The following is a 15852-nucleotide window of genomic DNA, read 5'->3' on the forward strand; positions in this document are numbered from 1 at the left end:
TTTGGTTTCAATTTAAATGACCAAAAAGTAGTGTTTTAATATGAACTGAGGAAAGTTTTCTGAATCAAATTCTTTCAACCTACTTTTGGTTCAACCAAACGAATATAAAACTGGAAGCCACTACTGACAGGAATTCTACAGATCAATGTCTTGGAATGTCTGCAATTTAAGCTTCCTAAAAATTCATAAATGTATTATATGAAAACATTGAGAAATAGGATCAGCAATTCAAGATAATACTCAGAGCACTCTGGATTTGATCAAGCTAAATCTATCTACTACCCTTCAAAGTATCTCCAATTGTTTAATTGGAAACAGATTCTAAAACATCAGCTGAATATTAGTAATGCAATATGGCTAGAGGTTATTGGTGGTAGTGGTTAAATCTGCTTTGAGAAATCCACAAATCAAGGACTTATAATATCTCAAAGGCAGAACATATACCATTACATTTGATTTGCCTAATCTCCCCTGGGCAGCCCAGGTCTCCGTCTATAAGCAAGTGGATGGAAGTTGGCCAACAACTTAATAAGTAAAGAGAGAGATGGATAATAGAGTTGAATCAGAGGCATCTAAATATGTCACTTATGTGGCAGTGTGCAAATCCAGTTTGATCCTAGAATAGTTCAGGATTTTTGGTAGGTCAAACTGCACCCTCCTAACAGGACCAGATCCTGCACTCCAGGCTCAGGCAAAATGCCCACTAACGTCTAAATTTTAAGAGAACAAGGAGTACAGGATCAGGCCCAGAGTAATAAATAAGTAAATAAATCCAGGAGGTGCCGCCATACACCTACCAATTCAGCAGTTATGGAGTGAAGGCAGAGTTGGCAGGGCCATGTAAATACAAAGTAACTTGAATTCTGTCTTTTCTATTTCCATAGGCTCTGTGATTAATAATGAAACCTAAAACTAAATATCAAATATGTTGGGCTCTGGATAAACACTGGAGGGGCAAGGTCAACCATCCTTGAGAATATCACTTTTATCAAAACTAATTGTCCCTTAAGTATTGGTAGACAAGTAGCTATTTGATACCACTGGTTTTCCTGCCTGCCTGTAAACAGCCTCAGTTCATTTCCCACCCCCCATACAGAGACACAGTAAACATTCCAATATTTAATCCTTTGTGTTTAGAGAGCAGACCCCTTTACACCAGACTAACATAAAATGTATAATAGTCATGAATTATTACATAGTCACGCCATGTCCCATCACAGTATGTATGGGACCCTTTGGCTAAAAGATATTTTACACAAACAAAATGACAAAACAGAAAAAGCAAAAACAAAACAAAAACAACTTGTCTGATTGGATTATTTAGTTACACTGCAATCAGGGATAAATCTGTGTGAGCAGAAGAGCTATATGATTGTATATATAATGGAAAAAGAGTTTCTGTTTGTTGCAAAAAAATAAATAAATTAGCAGCTTCAGAAATAGCCCGGACGATCACAGTTAGCTCTATTATATTACTGAGAAGCTAATGTATTATGAACAAATGCCAAGATATTTCTGTGTAACACAGAAGAGATTAAATGGAAATTTCTATTTTGGGGATCTGCTTTGTAGTGTACATGTAATAAACAAATGCCTAGATAACAAGGAGTGCATAGATAGCCCTGCTAATTATGAATAATTATGTAAATGGTTATAATCAGAGCATTGTGCTTATCTGAAGGATGAAAAGTACATGTAAATCAACAGAAAAGTAAGATTCACTTTGAAAAGGAACTTGCAGAAATAATAGATTTTTAAAAAAATTCTTATTGCTTTCCCCTATCCCACACGCTTGTTGCTAACAAGATAGACAGAGTCACTGTCTGAGGGCTTGGCTACACTTACAAGTTGCAGCGCTGGGAGTTACAGCGCTGGTCATGCAGCTGTGGAAGGGCCAGCGCTGGAGTGTGGCCACACTGACAGCTACCAGCGCTGCAGTGTGGCCACACTTGCAGCACTTTCCAGCGCTGTATTGAGAGGTGCATTGTGGGCAGCTATCCCACAGAGCACCTCGTCCCGTTTTGGCGCCGTTTTGGCGCTGAGTATTGTGGGAAGGGGAAGGAAGTGTGCGGGTCATTCCGCTTCCTGTTTGCCAGCGCCCCGTGGTGCATCGCTTCACATCCCAGCATTCACTCTTTCCAGCAGCGTTTGGCGCCATTGTGAGTGTCTTTCTGTTACTCTCTGTGTGAATCGCGATTTCTGTGGCAAATGGAGCCCGATCTGCTGAGGACTCTGCTGATGAGTGTCACCAGCACAACACGTTTGGCAGTCCAGCTATTCCTTCAGCTCCAAAGTGACAGTGAGGATTCCGACGATGATATCAATATGGATTTGCCTGCCGCGTGTGACACTAAAGTGCTTGCGGCATTTACGGAAATGCTCAGCACCGTTGAACGCCGCTTTTGGGCTCGGGAAACAAGCACTGAGTGGTGGGATCACATCGTCATGGAAGTCTGGGATGACGAGCAGTGGCTGCAGAACTTTCGTATGAGAAAAGCCACTTTCATGGGACTGTGTGCTGAGCTCGCCCCCACTCTGCGGCGCAAGGACACAAGATTGAGAGCTGCCCTGACGGTGGAAAAGCGAGTGGCTATTGCAATCTGGAAGCTGGCAACTCCAGACAGCTACCGGTCGGTCGGGAACCAGTTTGGTGTGGGAAAGTCGACCGTGGGAATCGTTTTGATGCAAGTTTGCAAGGCAATTAATCGCATCCTGCTAAGAAAGACCGTGACTCTGGGGAGCGTGCAGGACATTGTGGATGGCTTTGCACACATGGGTTTCCCTAACTGTGGAGGGGCGATAGATGGGACGCATATTCCTATTCTGGCCCCCCCCCACCTGGCATCAGAGTACGTTAATCGGAAGGGGTATTTCTCTATGGTTCTCCAGGCGCTTGTGGATCACCGCGGGCGTTTCATTGACATTTACACAGGCTGGCCTGGAAAGGTGCATGATGCACGCATCTTTCGGAACAGTGGCCTGTTCAGGAAGATGCAGGCAGGGACTTTTTTCCCAGACAGGAAGATCACAGTAGGGGATGTCGAAATGCCCACTGTGATCCTTGGAGACCCCGCGTACCCGTTACTGCCTTGGCTCATGAAACCCTATACAGGGAAGCTTGACAGGAGCAAGGACCGGTTCAACTACAGGCTGAGCCGGTGCAGAATGACTGTGGAGTGTGCTTTTGGGCGTTTAAAAGCCCGCTGGCGTTGCTTGTATGGGAAGCTAGACTTGGGGGAAAGCAGCATCCCCGCGGTTATATGCGCTTGCTGTACCCTCCATAATATTTGTGAAGGGAAGGGTGAAACATTCAGTGAGGCATGGACCACCGAGGTTCAAGTCCTGGAGGCTGAATATGCACAGCCAGAGAGCAGGGCTAATAGAGAGGCCCAGCACAGGGCTACAAGGATTAGGGATGCCTTGAGGGAAGAATTTGAGGCTGAAAGCCAACAATAATGTTTGCTGCCTTGCATGGGAGTGAATTGCACTGCTTACACTGTTATTCTATTATCCATAATAATAATATGATTTGTAGTGCCTCTTTCTTTACTGGGCTAAGGTATCTTTCACTATCTGCTATAATAAAGACTGTTTTCAAAGCCAAGAATTGTTTTATTGAAAAGAAAAAAACTTCCTTGACAGACAGACAGACACACAACATTTCATGAACACAAGAGGGCAGGGGTGTGGGTTGGTGAACTGTACAGTCACAAGTTTGCATATGCCCTGTCTGGATTGCTGTTTAATGAATCCTGCACTTCAGGGTTCATATACTGCATGGTGATGGGGGTTGAATGCAGAGGGTAAGGGTGGTGGTAGGTATCAGGGCTGGTTGGGGAACATACAGGTGTTGGAGGCAGCTGGTGGTGGTAAGAACCTGGATGCTGGGGAAAGGTGGTTTGAGCTGACATTGGGGCACAAGGAACAAAGGACGGGGCGGGTGGGGGAGTAGCACGGTAGTGCTCTGCTTGCATGGCAACGAGTGACTCTATAGACTCCGCTTGGCGCTCCAGGATGCTTAGCAGCCGCTCCGTGGTTTTCCTCTTGGCCACTGCATTTCTCTTGCGTGTCCTGCTTTCTTTCTCTCGCCAATCCTTCAAGTCCTTACTCTCTCGAGCAGACTGATTAAGAACAGTTTTCAGCATGTCTTCTTTGCTCTTTCGGGGATTTTTTCTCAAATTTTGAAGCCTCTGTGATGTTGAACATCTGGGCAGTCCAGTAGTCAAGGTCACTGTAGAAACAGAAATGACAACATTTAACACGGGCAGCATTGTATCCACTATCTCCAGACATGAATTGTTACACTGAGGGAGTGAGTTCTTATTTAAGCATTCTTTTACCCACACGCATAACACTACAGAAGCCACGACATGGTGAGTGAGCAGTGCTTATATGGGGAGAAGTGGGGCTTGGGTGATAGAGGGGAGCTGGTTGCTTCGGGTAATCTGGAGTGCTAGAGGGGTTGAGTGAAATGAAGATGCAGATGCAGGGGTGATCTTATCTCCCTATCTCTTCACTAAAGAGTCTCCCAACATTTTTCACAGGACTTAATCCTGGAAGATGTTTCCCTACTGCGAGTCACTAGGGAACAGCGGGGGGCTCTTTTAGAGCAATGTGGATTCCGCCCGGGACCCTATGCGGCTTGCCTGTGTTCAGAAATGGTCCCCCCACCACTGGCAGAAGAGTGGCGCGGACGCGTCACCGTCACTGGGACAAGGGACACAGTGGCTCTGCCTATAAACCTGCGCAGGCATATTGCCCACGCTCTGGATGAAGCTTTTGCTGAGATAACTGAGGCAGATTACCGCGACGTGATAGACCACATCAACGGGCTATTCCACATCTAGAGGCTGGCATGCATGCATCCATAACCCCCCCTCCTCTCCAGAAACATTTCACCCAGAAAATAAAAGCCGCTTACCGGTAACACGCTCCTCTGCTTGTCCTTCTGCAACTGCTGGCTGCTGCGATTGGGTGCTTTCCTCCTGGCTTGAGAAGAGCTCCTGGCTGCATGCCTCCAGGGAATCTGCGGTTTCTTCCCCCATGCCAGGAGCTTCACTCGCGGTTTCCTCCCCCCCCCACGCCTCCGCCTCCGCCGCCTCCTCCGCCTCCTCCTCCTGTCCCCAGCCTGCTCAGAAGTGTCCATCGTTATCCTGGGATTGGCAGTGGGGTCACCCCCAAGTATCTCATCCATCTCCCTGTAAAAACGGCAGGTCGTGGGAGCAGCTCCGGATCGTCGATTCCCCTCTCGGGCTTTGTAATAGGCACTCCGCAGCTCTTTAATTTTCACCCTGCATTGTACTGCGTCCCGATCATGGCCCCGATCCAGCATGGCCCTTGATATCTGCTCAAAGATATCGTAATTCCTACGGCCGGAGCGCAGCTGTGCCTGAACAGATGCCTCACCCCAAACACTGATGAGGTCCTGCAATTCACCAGTGCTCCATGCTGGGGCTCGTTTGCCGCGTGGAGGCATGGTCACCTGTAACTGATTAAAACTGATTGCACTCCACACCTGGCTGCAGCAAACAGGAAGGAGATTTTTAAATTTCCCGGGGCATTTACAGGGCGGGTCACCTGAGGCAAGAGCAGTAGAGTGCAAACTGATGTGCAGAGTGGCTGAACAGGAATTCTGGGATAACTACTTATTCCCTGGAGGACAGGTAAAGCGCTGGTGAGTGTCCACACCTGCTGGGCAGCGCTGGATCACCAGCGCTGCACTCCTTATACCCCTGCCGGGATGGGTTTTCAGCCAGCGCTGCAACCAGGGAGTTGCAGCGCTGGTTGTGCCCTGCAAGTGTGGACGGGGTGTTGTTGCAGCGCTGGAAAGCCTCCACCAGCGCTGCAACTTGTAAGTGTAGCCAAGCCCACACAGGGCTAGCTAGACCACAAGGGTGTCCCAAGATGCAAGCTCAGTCCAATGTGACATATAGTACTATCCCACCATAAAAAATGTATTACAGTGAGATTTTTTTCCTAGTGTTTTTGATAAGTTGCTTGTGGCAAAAAAAAAAAAAAAAAAAAAGGTTTTCCTATTCACAAGTACAGGTCTCAATGGACTAAGTCCCTAAACTTTACTCAGCCCTGGTCTACACTAAGCTCGGGGGTCGAACTAGGGTACGCGAATTCAGCTACGTGAATAACGTAGCTGAATTCGAACTACCCTAGTTCGACTTACTTACCCGTCCAGACGCCGCGGAAGCGAACTCCGCGGCTCGAAGGTCGACTCCGGCAACTCCTCCTGCCGCGGTGGAGTACCGGAGTTCGAACTAGCGCTTCCGGGGTTCGAACTATCGCGTCTAGATCAGACGCGATAGTTCGAACTCCGAGCAGTCGAACTCGCCGCGTCGACCGTCCCGGTAAGTGTAAACGTGGCCTAAGACAAAATTCAGTTTGGTTTTGATGAGAGTTTTGCCTCTGAGTTTTTTCAGGTCTGTAATTGAAAATACTACCTATTGAATGCTAGTGCAGTATGGTGTAATGCTAGTATGTAGTAAGATAATGCTACAGTTTAAAAAATTCCTCGGTTTTAAAGAACAAAAGTTCTCATGGAACTTCTTCCTAATACTACATTCAAAAAGCCCACCTTGATTTTGCTGCTGGCTTTTAATTGTTTTCATTAACTATGAGCTTAATTCTGAAACTTTTCTGGATGTCAGTGGGACCAGCTCATGTGAGTGAGAGCTATTCACAATAAGTAAGGGTTGCTACATGGCATGGGTCCTACATGGCATGGCATGATGTTGTACATTATATGAGCCAAATACTGGCTGTGGACAGTGCATACATGTCGATCCAAAGGACCATGGCCAAAAAGAATAGCATGGAAACAGGAAGTATTCTGTCTGCATCGGAGAGGCAACTTCATGAGGTTTTGGCATTTGCAAGGCATGAAATTCAAGAGACACAGGATAACGAAGAGCAGAATTTGGTCAGTCCCCCTCCCCCCCATTTTCCCTTTGTCCCCCACTTTATATTTAATGAGATTTTCCATTAAAGATAAGTGTTTAGTATTCATAGATTGAGGCCAAAAGGGACCATTGTGATAATCAAGTCTGATCTGTCTAACTTATGCCATTGGACTTCCCTGAATTACTTCTTGTTTGAATTGGAGCTTATCATTGGGGCGAGGGGGGGAATTACATTCTATCTTCCCTATCATATTAGAAAAACAATGATAACTTAAATGATAATGTCCTGTTGCTTCCATTGTTTTGCAAACATGAGTCAGGCTGTGTATTCCACATGTAGTTCAGCATATCAAAACTAGATTAATACAGGCCCCATTATGGAATGTCGGTGGAGTTCCATAAAATTATATGCACGCAATGGTTTCTTTGGGTTTGAGTATATAATGACATGCCCGTGAATTTCTGTGGGGCCAAACGTTGGTTGTCCTGTAGTCAGTGGGAGTTTTGCACAAGAGGATCAGAATTTGGCTCCAAAATTCTTACTATGTGGTTGAATAATGTGAATATTTATTGCCAGATAAAAGAGACTTCAACTGCATTCCGTAATGACATGAAGTCGTAATTTCTTTGTTTTCCACATAGGCTTCTCAGACTGATTTCCCCTAAGGGTCTTCATACTTGCTTTTCCTGTTTAAAGGTGTCAGTATCAATTAAAATATTTACAGTACTTTGGATTCCATTTGTGCTGCTATGATGAAAAGAATGTTTATACATCTCTATTTTAAAGGATATATAAATCTGCCATTCTGGATTGGCCATTTGTTAATCTTACAGAAAATAAATCTGGAAATATCTCTATCATGATCATGTGCTAGGGGAGTGGTGGGGCAGGAGATATCTGATTTCCATAGCAGGTCATGGCATTTTAATAGCCAAGTGTCTCCAGGGTTTCTGGAACTGGTTAAGTTATTGTTAGGCTTCTGTCTCCAACAATCAGCTTTGAAATCAATGAACATATAAGTGAGAATTATAAATTTGGTTATCTATGCCTAGGCCATACTACATTAGCATGGACCTCTTGCTGTGGACCTTTCCCCTAGGCATCTAATCACTGAAGCATACAGTTGCAGGACATTTTGTCTCCAGAATTTGCAATTTCTAACTCTAGACCCTAAACGTAGTAAGGGGATGAAGATATTGTCATAATGAAACATCAGCAACAAAACGCTGCGTGACAAGACTTGTTTCATAACAGCAGGACTGTAGGGGATGATACAATCCACTGAATCTAAGTATGTGTCTGAGGTAGGATTTCATATTTTGTAGTTTTTCAGTTATGCAGCTAATTCCTGTAAATTGCCTGCATAACTTTCCCAACACTCATACTCTCCATAATCCCCACATCTCCAAAATTTCCTTGGCCGCCTCCCCACGTGACTGTATACACAATTGTTATGAGAAAGAGTTAGAAAAATGTAACATTCCTCACCACTGCGTCCCTTTTCCATCTTTTATCCCTTAGCCTGTATTGCCTGCCTATTGCAATGTGCCTCCACTTTTAGGTTATGGGTAAGATCTTGACTCCATTGAAGTCAATGGGCATTTTGCCATTAATTTAATTGGAGTCGGGATTTCACCCCTTAATGTTATGAAGGCATAAACAGGGGCTGGCAGGGCTGGCAATCCCACAATAAATCTTGAGAAGAAAGGAAGCAAAAGCTTTCTCTGACTGGCTATCTCTGCCAGAGCTCATGATTCTGGAAATGGTCACACACTCAATGTATGCTATAGCTCCTCTGAGACTTTAGTGTGTTCTCCAATTTGTGCCAAGTATGCCGTCTGTGGTATCTATTTGTGAGTTAGATGCTGTATGTACATGCCCTGAGGAGCTTCTGATCTAACTATACATGATACCCCCTCTGACTGTAATGACATTTAAGAGGGGAGTGAAGGAGGAAAGCCAAGAGTGACAGAATCAAAGGGTAAGGCTAAAAACTACTTTCATTTCATTTTTAGTGGCTTGTTTAGGGAGGGTGAGGAAATGGGGTGTTATTTGTAGGAGGTGGCTGAGGGGATTTATTTTTCAGCAGCACTTCTGGGATTTGTTTGTATAAGAGCTACACTGAAAGATTTGTTTCTAGGTATGGTTTTCTATACATAAAAACGTGTAACAATAACATTCAGTTTATCTCATAACCATCACTTCTTGTGGTGTCTCTCATGAAGCCCCCAAACTATTATCCCAGTACATCTGTAAGAAACTGGTCTTTTTTAGATACTGATGGTATGTGGCATTTAACTGGATCATGAAAATTCTCCAGGGACCCTCCAACAGCAATATATTCTTTTAGCTACCTGGTTACCATAACAAAATGACTGAGTTTAATTACTCCTGTCATCAAGGCAGCTACTGTAGGTGTCAAGCCAAGATGGACCATCTGAGATAGCTTCATAGATAAGTTCCAGTGACTTGCTAGAAACTTAATCTGCTTTAAGGTGACATGCTTTGCCTGTGGTGTGAGCAAGTGTAGCTGGAGCATGTATGTCTGAACCTGCAGTTTCCTTTCCAGTTAAATGGACTTTGTTGTTATATGTTCAAACTGTTTGTAACATTGATGCCTCCCATGCACCAATTGCATTATTAGGAATGGGGCGTTCACCCACTGTATGCGGAAATGATTCTGGTCTATAGGAAGCTATAATTTCTATGTCAAGATGATTGTCCACCATAAACCCATTCCCATAGATGTGTCTCCTGTCATCTGTCTACTACTTGAATTGCTCAGCATCATTCCCTGCCCAGTCCTCATTCCCATATAAGTCGATGTGGGTGCTCAGATTGTTTCTAAATAAAGCTAAGGACATTGGCGATTGTTGCCACTCACTTATATGCAAAGCATGAACCTCTCACATGCTAATTGCTTTGGCTAATCAACAATACTGTTGTTCCATAGACTACAAGTAAACAAAATATTTCTATCTCAGTTTATGTATAAAACTAACTACAAGACATGTTAGTCAATTAATGGTGCAAGCCCCTACTACGTTAGATACTGAATTTCAATCTATGAGCCACTGAGGTAACAGCAATCCTCTGCAATGATGCAGATCCCAAAGCCCTGGACAAACCGTATGAGGACTGGGAAATGAAGCATTTTCAGTCAAAGGGATCTAACTGAGGGAGAGTAGGCAAATCCAGAGTCTGACCAGCTGTAGGAAATACTGCAAAATCTTCTTGGAAAAGGCCTTTCCACCATTAGAGTGATGCTGATACTCTCATTGGCCCAAAAAGTGCTAGCTAAACAAAACAAAAGAGAGAGCGAGAGATCCTGAAATAATCTACCTACAAAAATAAATGAATAAAAATTCTACCACAAGCAGAGTTGTGATCCTTAAAAGGGAGACATGCCACATACTTCATGGAGTCCAACAGGGGCTTTGCTGTTGCTATTGATTGCATGTGGACAGTGCTCAGATATATGGTGGTGAGCAGCTGTGTAGAACCCTATGATAGACAGTCAAATCCTGAAGTCCTAGCTCAGTTACTACTCAGTCCTTTTTCAGGTGAAACTCAAAGGACCTCAGTATCTGACCACTGAAATTTGCAGCACAAACTATGTAAAAATCTGAAGCCCTTACAGTTACACCAGGATTAATTTAGCACTTTTTGTTTACGATTATGATTATGATTAGATTCTGTTAGATCTGCAATCCTGGTTTTCATTTAGTTCTGATAGTATTTGCCTTTTGTATTTAATTTATGTTGGAGTTTAAGGCTATATGCACAGATCTGCCCTTTCATTTCTGACAGCTCCTTCACTTCCCTTTCCTGGTTCCCATCTAGTAATGAAAACATTTCTAGATATTTTTCCTCAATGACATCTGGAAAATGTGCTTTCCAGGAACTAGCCACACGCAAGTAAGGCTATAATCCCAACAGAGCATCACACAAAAGGAATGCAGAAGACTGCAACTGCAGAAATGACTTCAGGCATTGACTCAATAGATAGCAACCTAGGGTGCTGTTCTTCTGAGTGGTGTTATGACTTTATAAGTTGTTCCACAGAAGTACTATCCTGCTGCAGCTGGAGGATGACTGGCCACAATAAAGTTCTTTACCCCAGTAAGGTGGAAAGGAAAGAGATGGAGATGGATGGTGGTGGAAAGGAAGAAAGATTTAGAAACCAAGAAGTGAGGAAACAATAATGAGGAAATCGTAGGGGAGCTAAGGTGGGGAGACAGCAAGAAAGGAAAAGAGGAGAGGAATAGAGGAAAAGGCAGCAAAGAGGGATAGAGAAGCTACCAGGTGGGAGAAAGAGAGACTGATTGTGAAAAGCCTGGAAAGGGCAAAGAGCTAGGAGATTCCTTTTGTTGGCTTAGAGAAAGAGACCAAAAACTTCCAATATACCTAGGGCTGACCCAGTGAAACTTAGTTTCTTATTCATTCTGCTGGGCACAATGCGTTTAAAAAATAGCTCCGTCATAATGCACCCTTAGGCTTGCTGTTTCTAGAGATGATTTTTTAATGGCTGTGAGGGCTCAGCACCAATGAAAACCTGGGTCCTAGGTGTCTTGAAGTGGGCATAACAAAGTTAAAGGCACTCCATAGTTAATGGAGCCACTCAGATATATGGCCTTAAAACATAGCTCTCTTTCCCAGTAAGCCACCTACATAAATGTAGACAAATCCAAACCCAACAGAAAATATAAATATCAGGTGACATGATTCACAAAAACAAAGCACAGATGTCAGCTTGTTAGTGACAATTTTCATTTAACTAGCTCTTGGGTTTCCATAGTTATAAGCACCATTACTAAGAAAATCAGAAATGGCATCATACTTTCCCTTCCCCCTTATTTACTGATATTTTCAGTTCAGTATGAGTGCAGTGCAGTAAATTTCCATATGTGAAAGTGCAGGTATTTTTAGGTTGTGGATGGTAATTCCTGTCAAAAAGATTACACTGAAGCTTTTGTTCTGTAGTACTTGCAGCCCTAAAATATAGTCAATATCCTTTTGCTTTGATGTAAATCCCAGCCCATTATCTCAGTTAACAAGTGAAACATTTCAAAGGTCCTACTACCAATCAATTTTCTGGAACTGAACACAAATGAAGATTAATTAAGCACTAAGGCCTCACGTGGGTGCTGGGAGGTTGGAGAATGATGAGGCCTCGCTTCAAATTGTGATGCTAACTACCAGCGCTACCTACCAGGGAAGGTTTTATCGCTTTCATTAAAGGATGCTGCATTTGGAACAGAGTCAGATAATCAGCAAAAGAGCTGCAATTTGAAATGAGGAAGGTGTCCTGTTACTGCCTATGACTGGGATTTTCAAAAGGGCCGAAGGGAGCTAGGTACCCAACTGCCATGGAAGTTAAATGGGGATTGAGTGCCTAACCCCCACAAGCCAATAGGCTAGGATTTTCAAAGGTGCCTCTTTAATCTAATCTACCCAGGTTTTACACAGCAACCTTCTCCATGTATCTGAGTGCTTTCTTGGGAGTTTAATGCCCCAGTCTCAGCTAGTGAGCATCAAAAAGTATCTCAGAACAATGTAAATCTGGAATAATTGTATTGATCCGAACCTGTAACTCCACTGACACATATTTACAACAGTGTGTCACTAACAACAGAATATGGCCCATAATAACTCAGCCATATGCCAATTACACATTCAGTATCTGCTCTTGTTTACTAATATCAGCTTTCTAAGATTTGAGCAAGGTGAAAAGTGAGATGGTGATTTATGCGTGTACTCAGGACCAAGCAAGTCCCACTATTAGCAGGGGCTAACTCTGGTAGAATGGCACAATTCTAAAAGAAATCTCCAGTGGCAAACTAAAGGAAACAAGATCTACTCATTGCATCTTTTCTATTGTTGCAAAGTCTCTGCTTTGTACGAAGTTTGTTGCAGGACACGTGAGGCTGCCCAGATTGCCTGCATATTTTCAGATAAGAAGTTATGGTTTAATTCTGATAAACTTTAATAGAATTGGTATGTAAAATAAAGACAGTTTCCCGCATTTCAAAAATATTTTCCTTTAAAGACTCTGGGCCAGATCCTGGCTCATGCTACTGCTACAGATTTCACTGCTCTGGTGATGCAAACATGCCAGAAATCAGTTCTAACCAGACAGCTGAAGATTTCTGTGATACAGAACTGGTGCAGCACTAGGGGGCATGCCAAGGATGTGGCCAATGAGAGGGGACGTGTGCCAAGGAGAGGTTGAGTAATGGCCATTTGCCTGAATAAAGACTGAGTAGCACTTCTGGATTTGGCTTACAATGAACCAGACCCAAAAACTATTTTAAGGACAAATACTGTGAATCATCCTTGAAGTTGTATCTCTCTGACAGACCACTACGTAGATTGGTGGCTGGTTGTAAGCGTCCGGTGTGGGGGCTCGGCTGTCTCAGGTGCGGCCGGGAGCCAGGCCGCGTCACTACACGGCCTAAATCCACAAGTCAGTCTCCGAAGGTCCATGGGCTCAGACCCTCAGGCAGGGGCTGAGCAAAAACAAACAGAGTCAGTAGATTAGGCCCCAAGTCCTCAGTCAGGGCGGGGCAACCAACAGCAGTTCTAGGCTCAGACCCTCAGGCAGGGGCTGAGCACACAGAGTCAGTGGTTTAAGCCCCATCCCTCAGTCAGGGCGGGGCAACCAACAGCAGTTCTAGGCTCAGGTCCTTGGCAGGAGTTGAGCAACAGCAATAGTTCAGGGCTCAGGTCCTTGGCAGGAGCTGAGCAACAGCAATAGTTCAGGGCTCAGGTCCTTGGCAGGAGCTGAGCAACAGCAATAGTGCAGGGCTCACTGTCTGAGCGCTGGGGTGAGGGGGAGACTGCCACCCATGAGTGGGGTGGCAGGGGGGACACAGGCCCACCCACTCCACTGTGTCCCAGCCCGGGGCCCTAACAGCAGCAGTTAGTCTGCTGCTGGGTCGGTGGGGTCCTGACCGCAACACACCGACATCGGCTCAACGTCTGCTGTAGCCAGACTGGGGTCAGCTACCCCCGGGCTACTTTCCATTTCCCCCTCCATGGGTACCTGCTCAGTACTGGTGTCCGGCGCTGGGTCCCACACCATGGGCTCCTCGTCGTGCTGAGTGTCGGCTAGCTCGGGCTGCTCCTCAGGACGCGGGTCGGGGTTACGCTCGGGTAGCTTCTCGGGGTACCGGGCCCGGGGAAGGCTCGGCCAGTCCTCCTCGGGGTACCGTGCTCAGGGAAGGCGCGGCCAGTCCACTTCAGGATACTGGGCTCGGGGAAGGCTCGGCCAGCCTTCTTCAGGGTACCTGGCTCGGGGCAGGCTCGGTCCAGCAGGAGCTCGGTCAGGAGCGACTGTCCTCTCCGGCCGCCGGGCTGCAACTGAGCGCTGGGCAGGGGCTTTTATACTTCCTGTCCCGCCCCTTGACTTCTGGGGGGCGGGGATAGGCGGCAATGGCTCCGCCCACTGTGGCGGCTGTTCTGGCTCCTCCCTCTCAGGTGCGGCCGGGAGCCAGACCGCCTCACTACACTGGTGTTGGGGTGTCTTTAAAGAAGTGAAATGTAAAGTTTAAATACAAAGAAATCTAATATGTTATCTGAATTCTCAAAATAGTTATATTTTATAATATGTTAGGCCGTGTCTTGCATTCTTGGACTCCAACTAAAACAAACTGAAAGTTTAGGAGCATAAAGAACACTGGGCCAGGCACAACCTTAGGAAGTGTGAGCTAGAATCCTGTTATACTATGAACCCAGGAGAAAGGAATGGGCTTAATGGAGATGCATGTCAGTTATGATCCCTACCCTAAAGTCCACACAGGCAAACTTCCACTAATTTTTATTAAGTCTGGGACTTAAATAGACTCTCAAATGAAAGATATCATTAGCTGTAGCTCACCAAACTGTGAAATGTTTTGCCAGCAAAGACAGACTGAAGATGGCCTCTGCCATCCAGTAATTTTGATGGTGGATTTTTAAGTTGAGCTATTTGTCTTTGCAAAGCTGCAGAAAATTCCTATTAAATAATAGCATCTGTGTGAGTTTTACCTGCAGAAGGACTGCAAGATTGTTGGTTAATTGGATTACTGCAAAATAGCAGCTAAGTTACTCTGATAGAGGGACAAAATGGTGGGCTATGTAAGCCAAGTTTTCTAATGTAAATTCAACTTCTTACTTAAATTCATACATATTTCTCTTACCAAAAATCTGATTTGTGGTCCAAAGAAAGAAAACTATAACAAGAGCTTTTTTTTAAATTAAAAACAACTATAATTGGAACCATATGATTAGAAGAAGAACTTTATTATTGTTTTCATACATGTCTGGTATTATTCAATATTTTCATTAATGACTTGGATAATAGAGTGGAGGGTGCTTATAACATTTGTGGATGACACCAAGCTGGGAGGAGTTGTAAGTACTTTGGAGGACAGGAGTAGAATTTAAAACAACTTTGACAAAATGGAGAATTGGCTTGAAATTACCAAGATGAAATTCAATAAAGACCAGTGGAGGGTATCACACTAGGAAAAATCAAATTTACAACTACAAAATGGGGAATAATTGGCTAGGCACTTGTGGTGCTGAAAAGGATCTTGGGGTTCTAGTGGATCACAAATAGAACATGAGTCAAGAGTGGGATACAATTGCAGAAAAGACTAATATAATTTTGGGGTGCATTGACAGGCGTGTCATATGTAAGACATGGGAGGTATCTATCCTGCTCTACTGAGCACTAGTGAAGCCTCAGCTAGAGTACTGTGTCCAGTTCTGGGTGCCACACTTTAGGAAAGATGTGGATAAATTGGAGAGAGTGCAGTGGAGAGTAACAAAAATGATAGAAGGTTTAGAAAACCTGACCAGTGAGGAAAAGTTAAAAAAAACCCAGATATGTTTAGTCTTGAGAAAAGACTGGGAGGGACCTGATAAGTCTTCAAATATGTTAAGGGCTTTTATCAA

Source organism: Mauremys mutica, chromosome 14, assembly GCF_020497125.1.
Source record: "Mauremys mutica isolate MM-2020 ecotype Southern chromosome 14, ASM2049712v1, whole genome shotgun sequence".
Classification (NCBI taxonomy): domain Eukaryota; kingdom Metazoa; phylum Chordata; order Testudines; family Geoemydidae; genus Mauremys; species Mauremys mutica.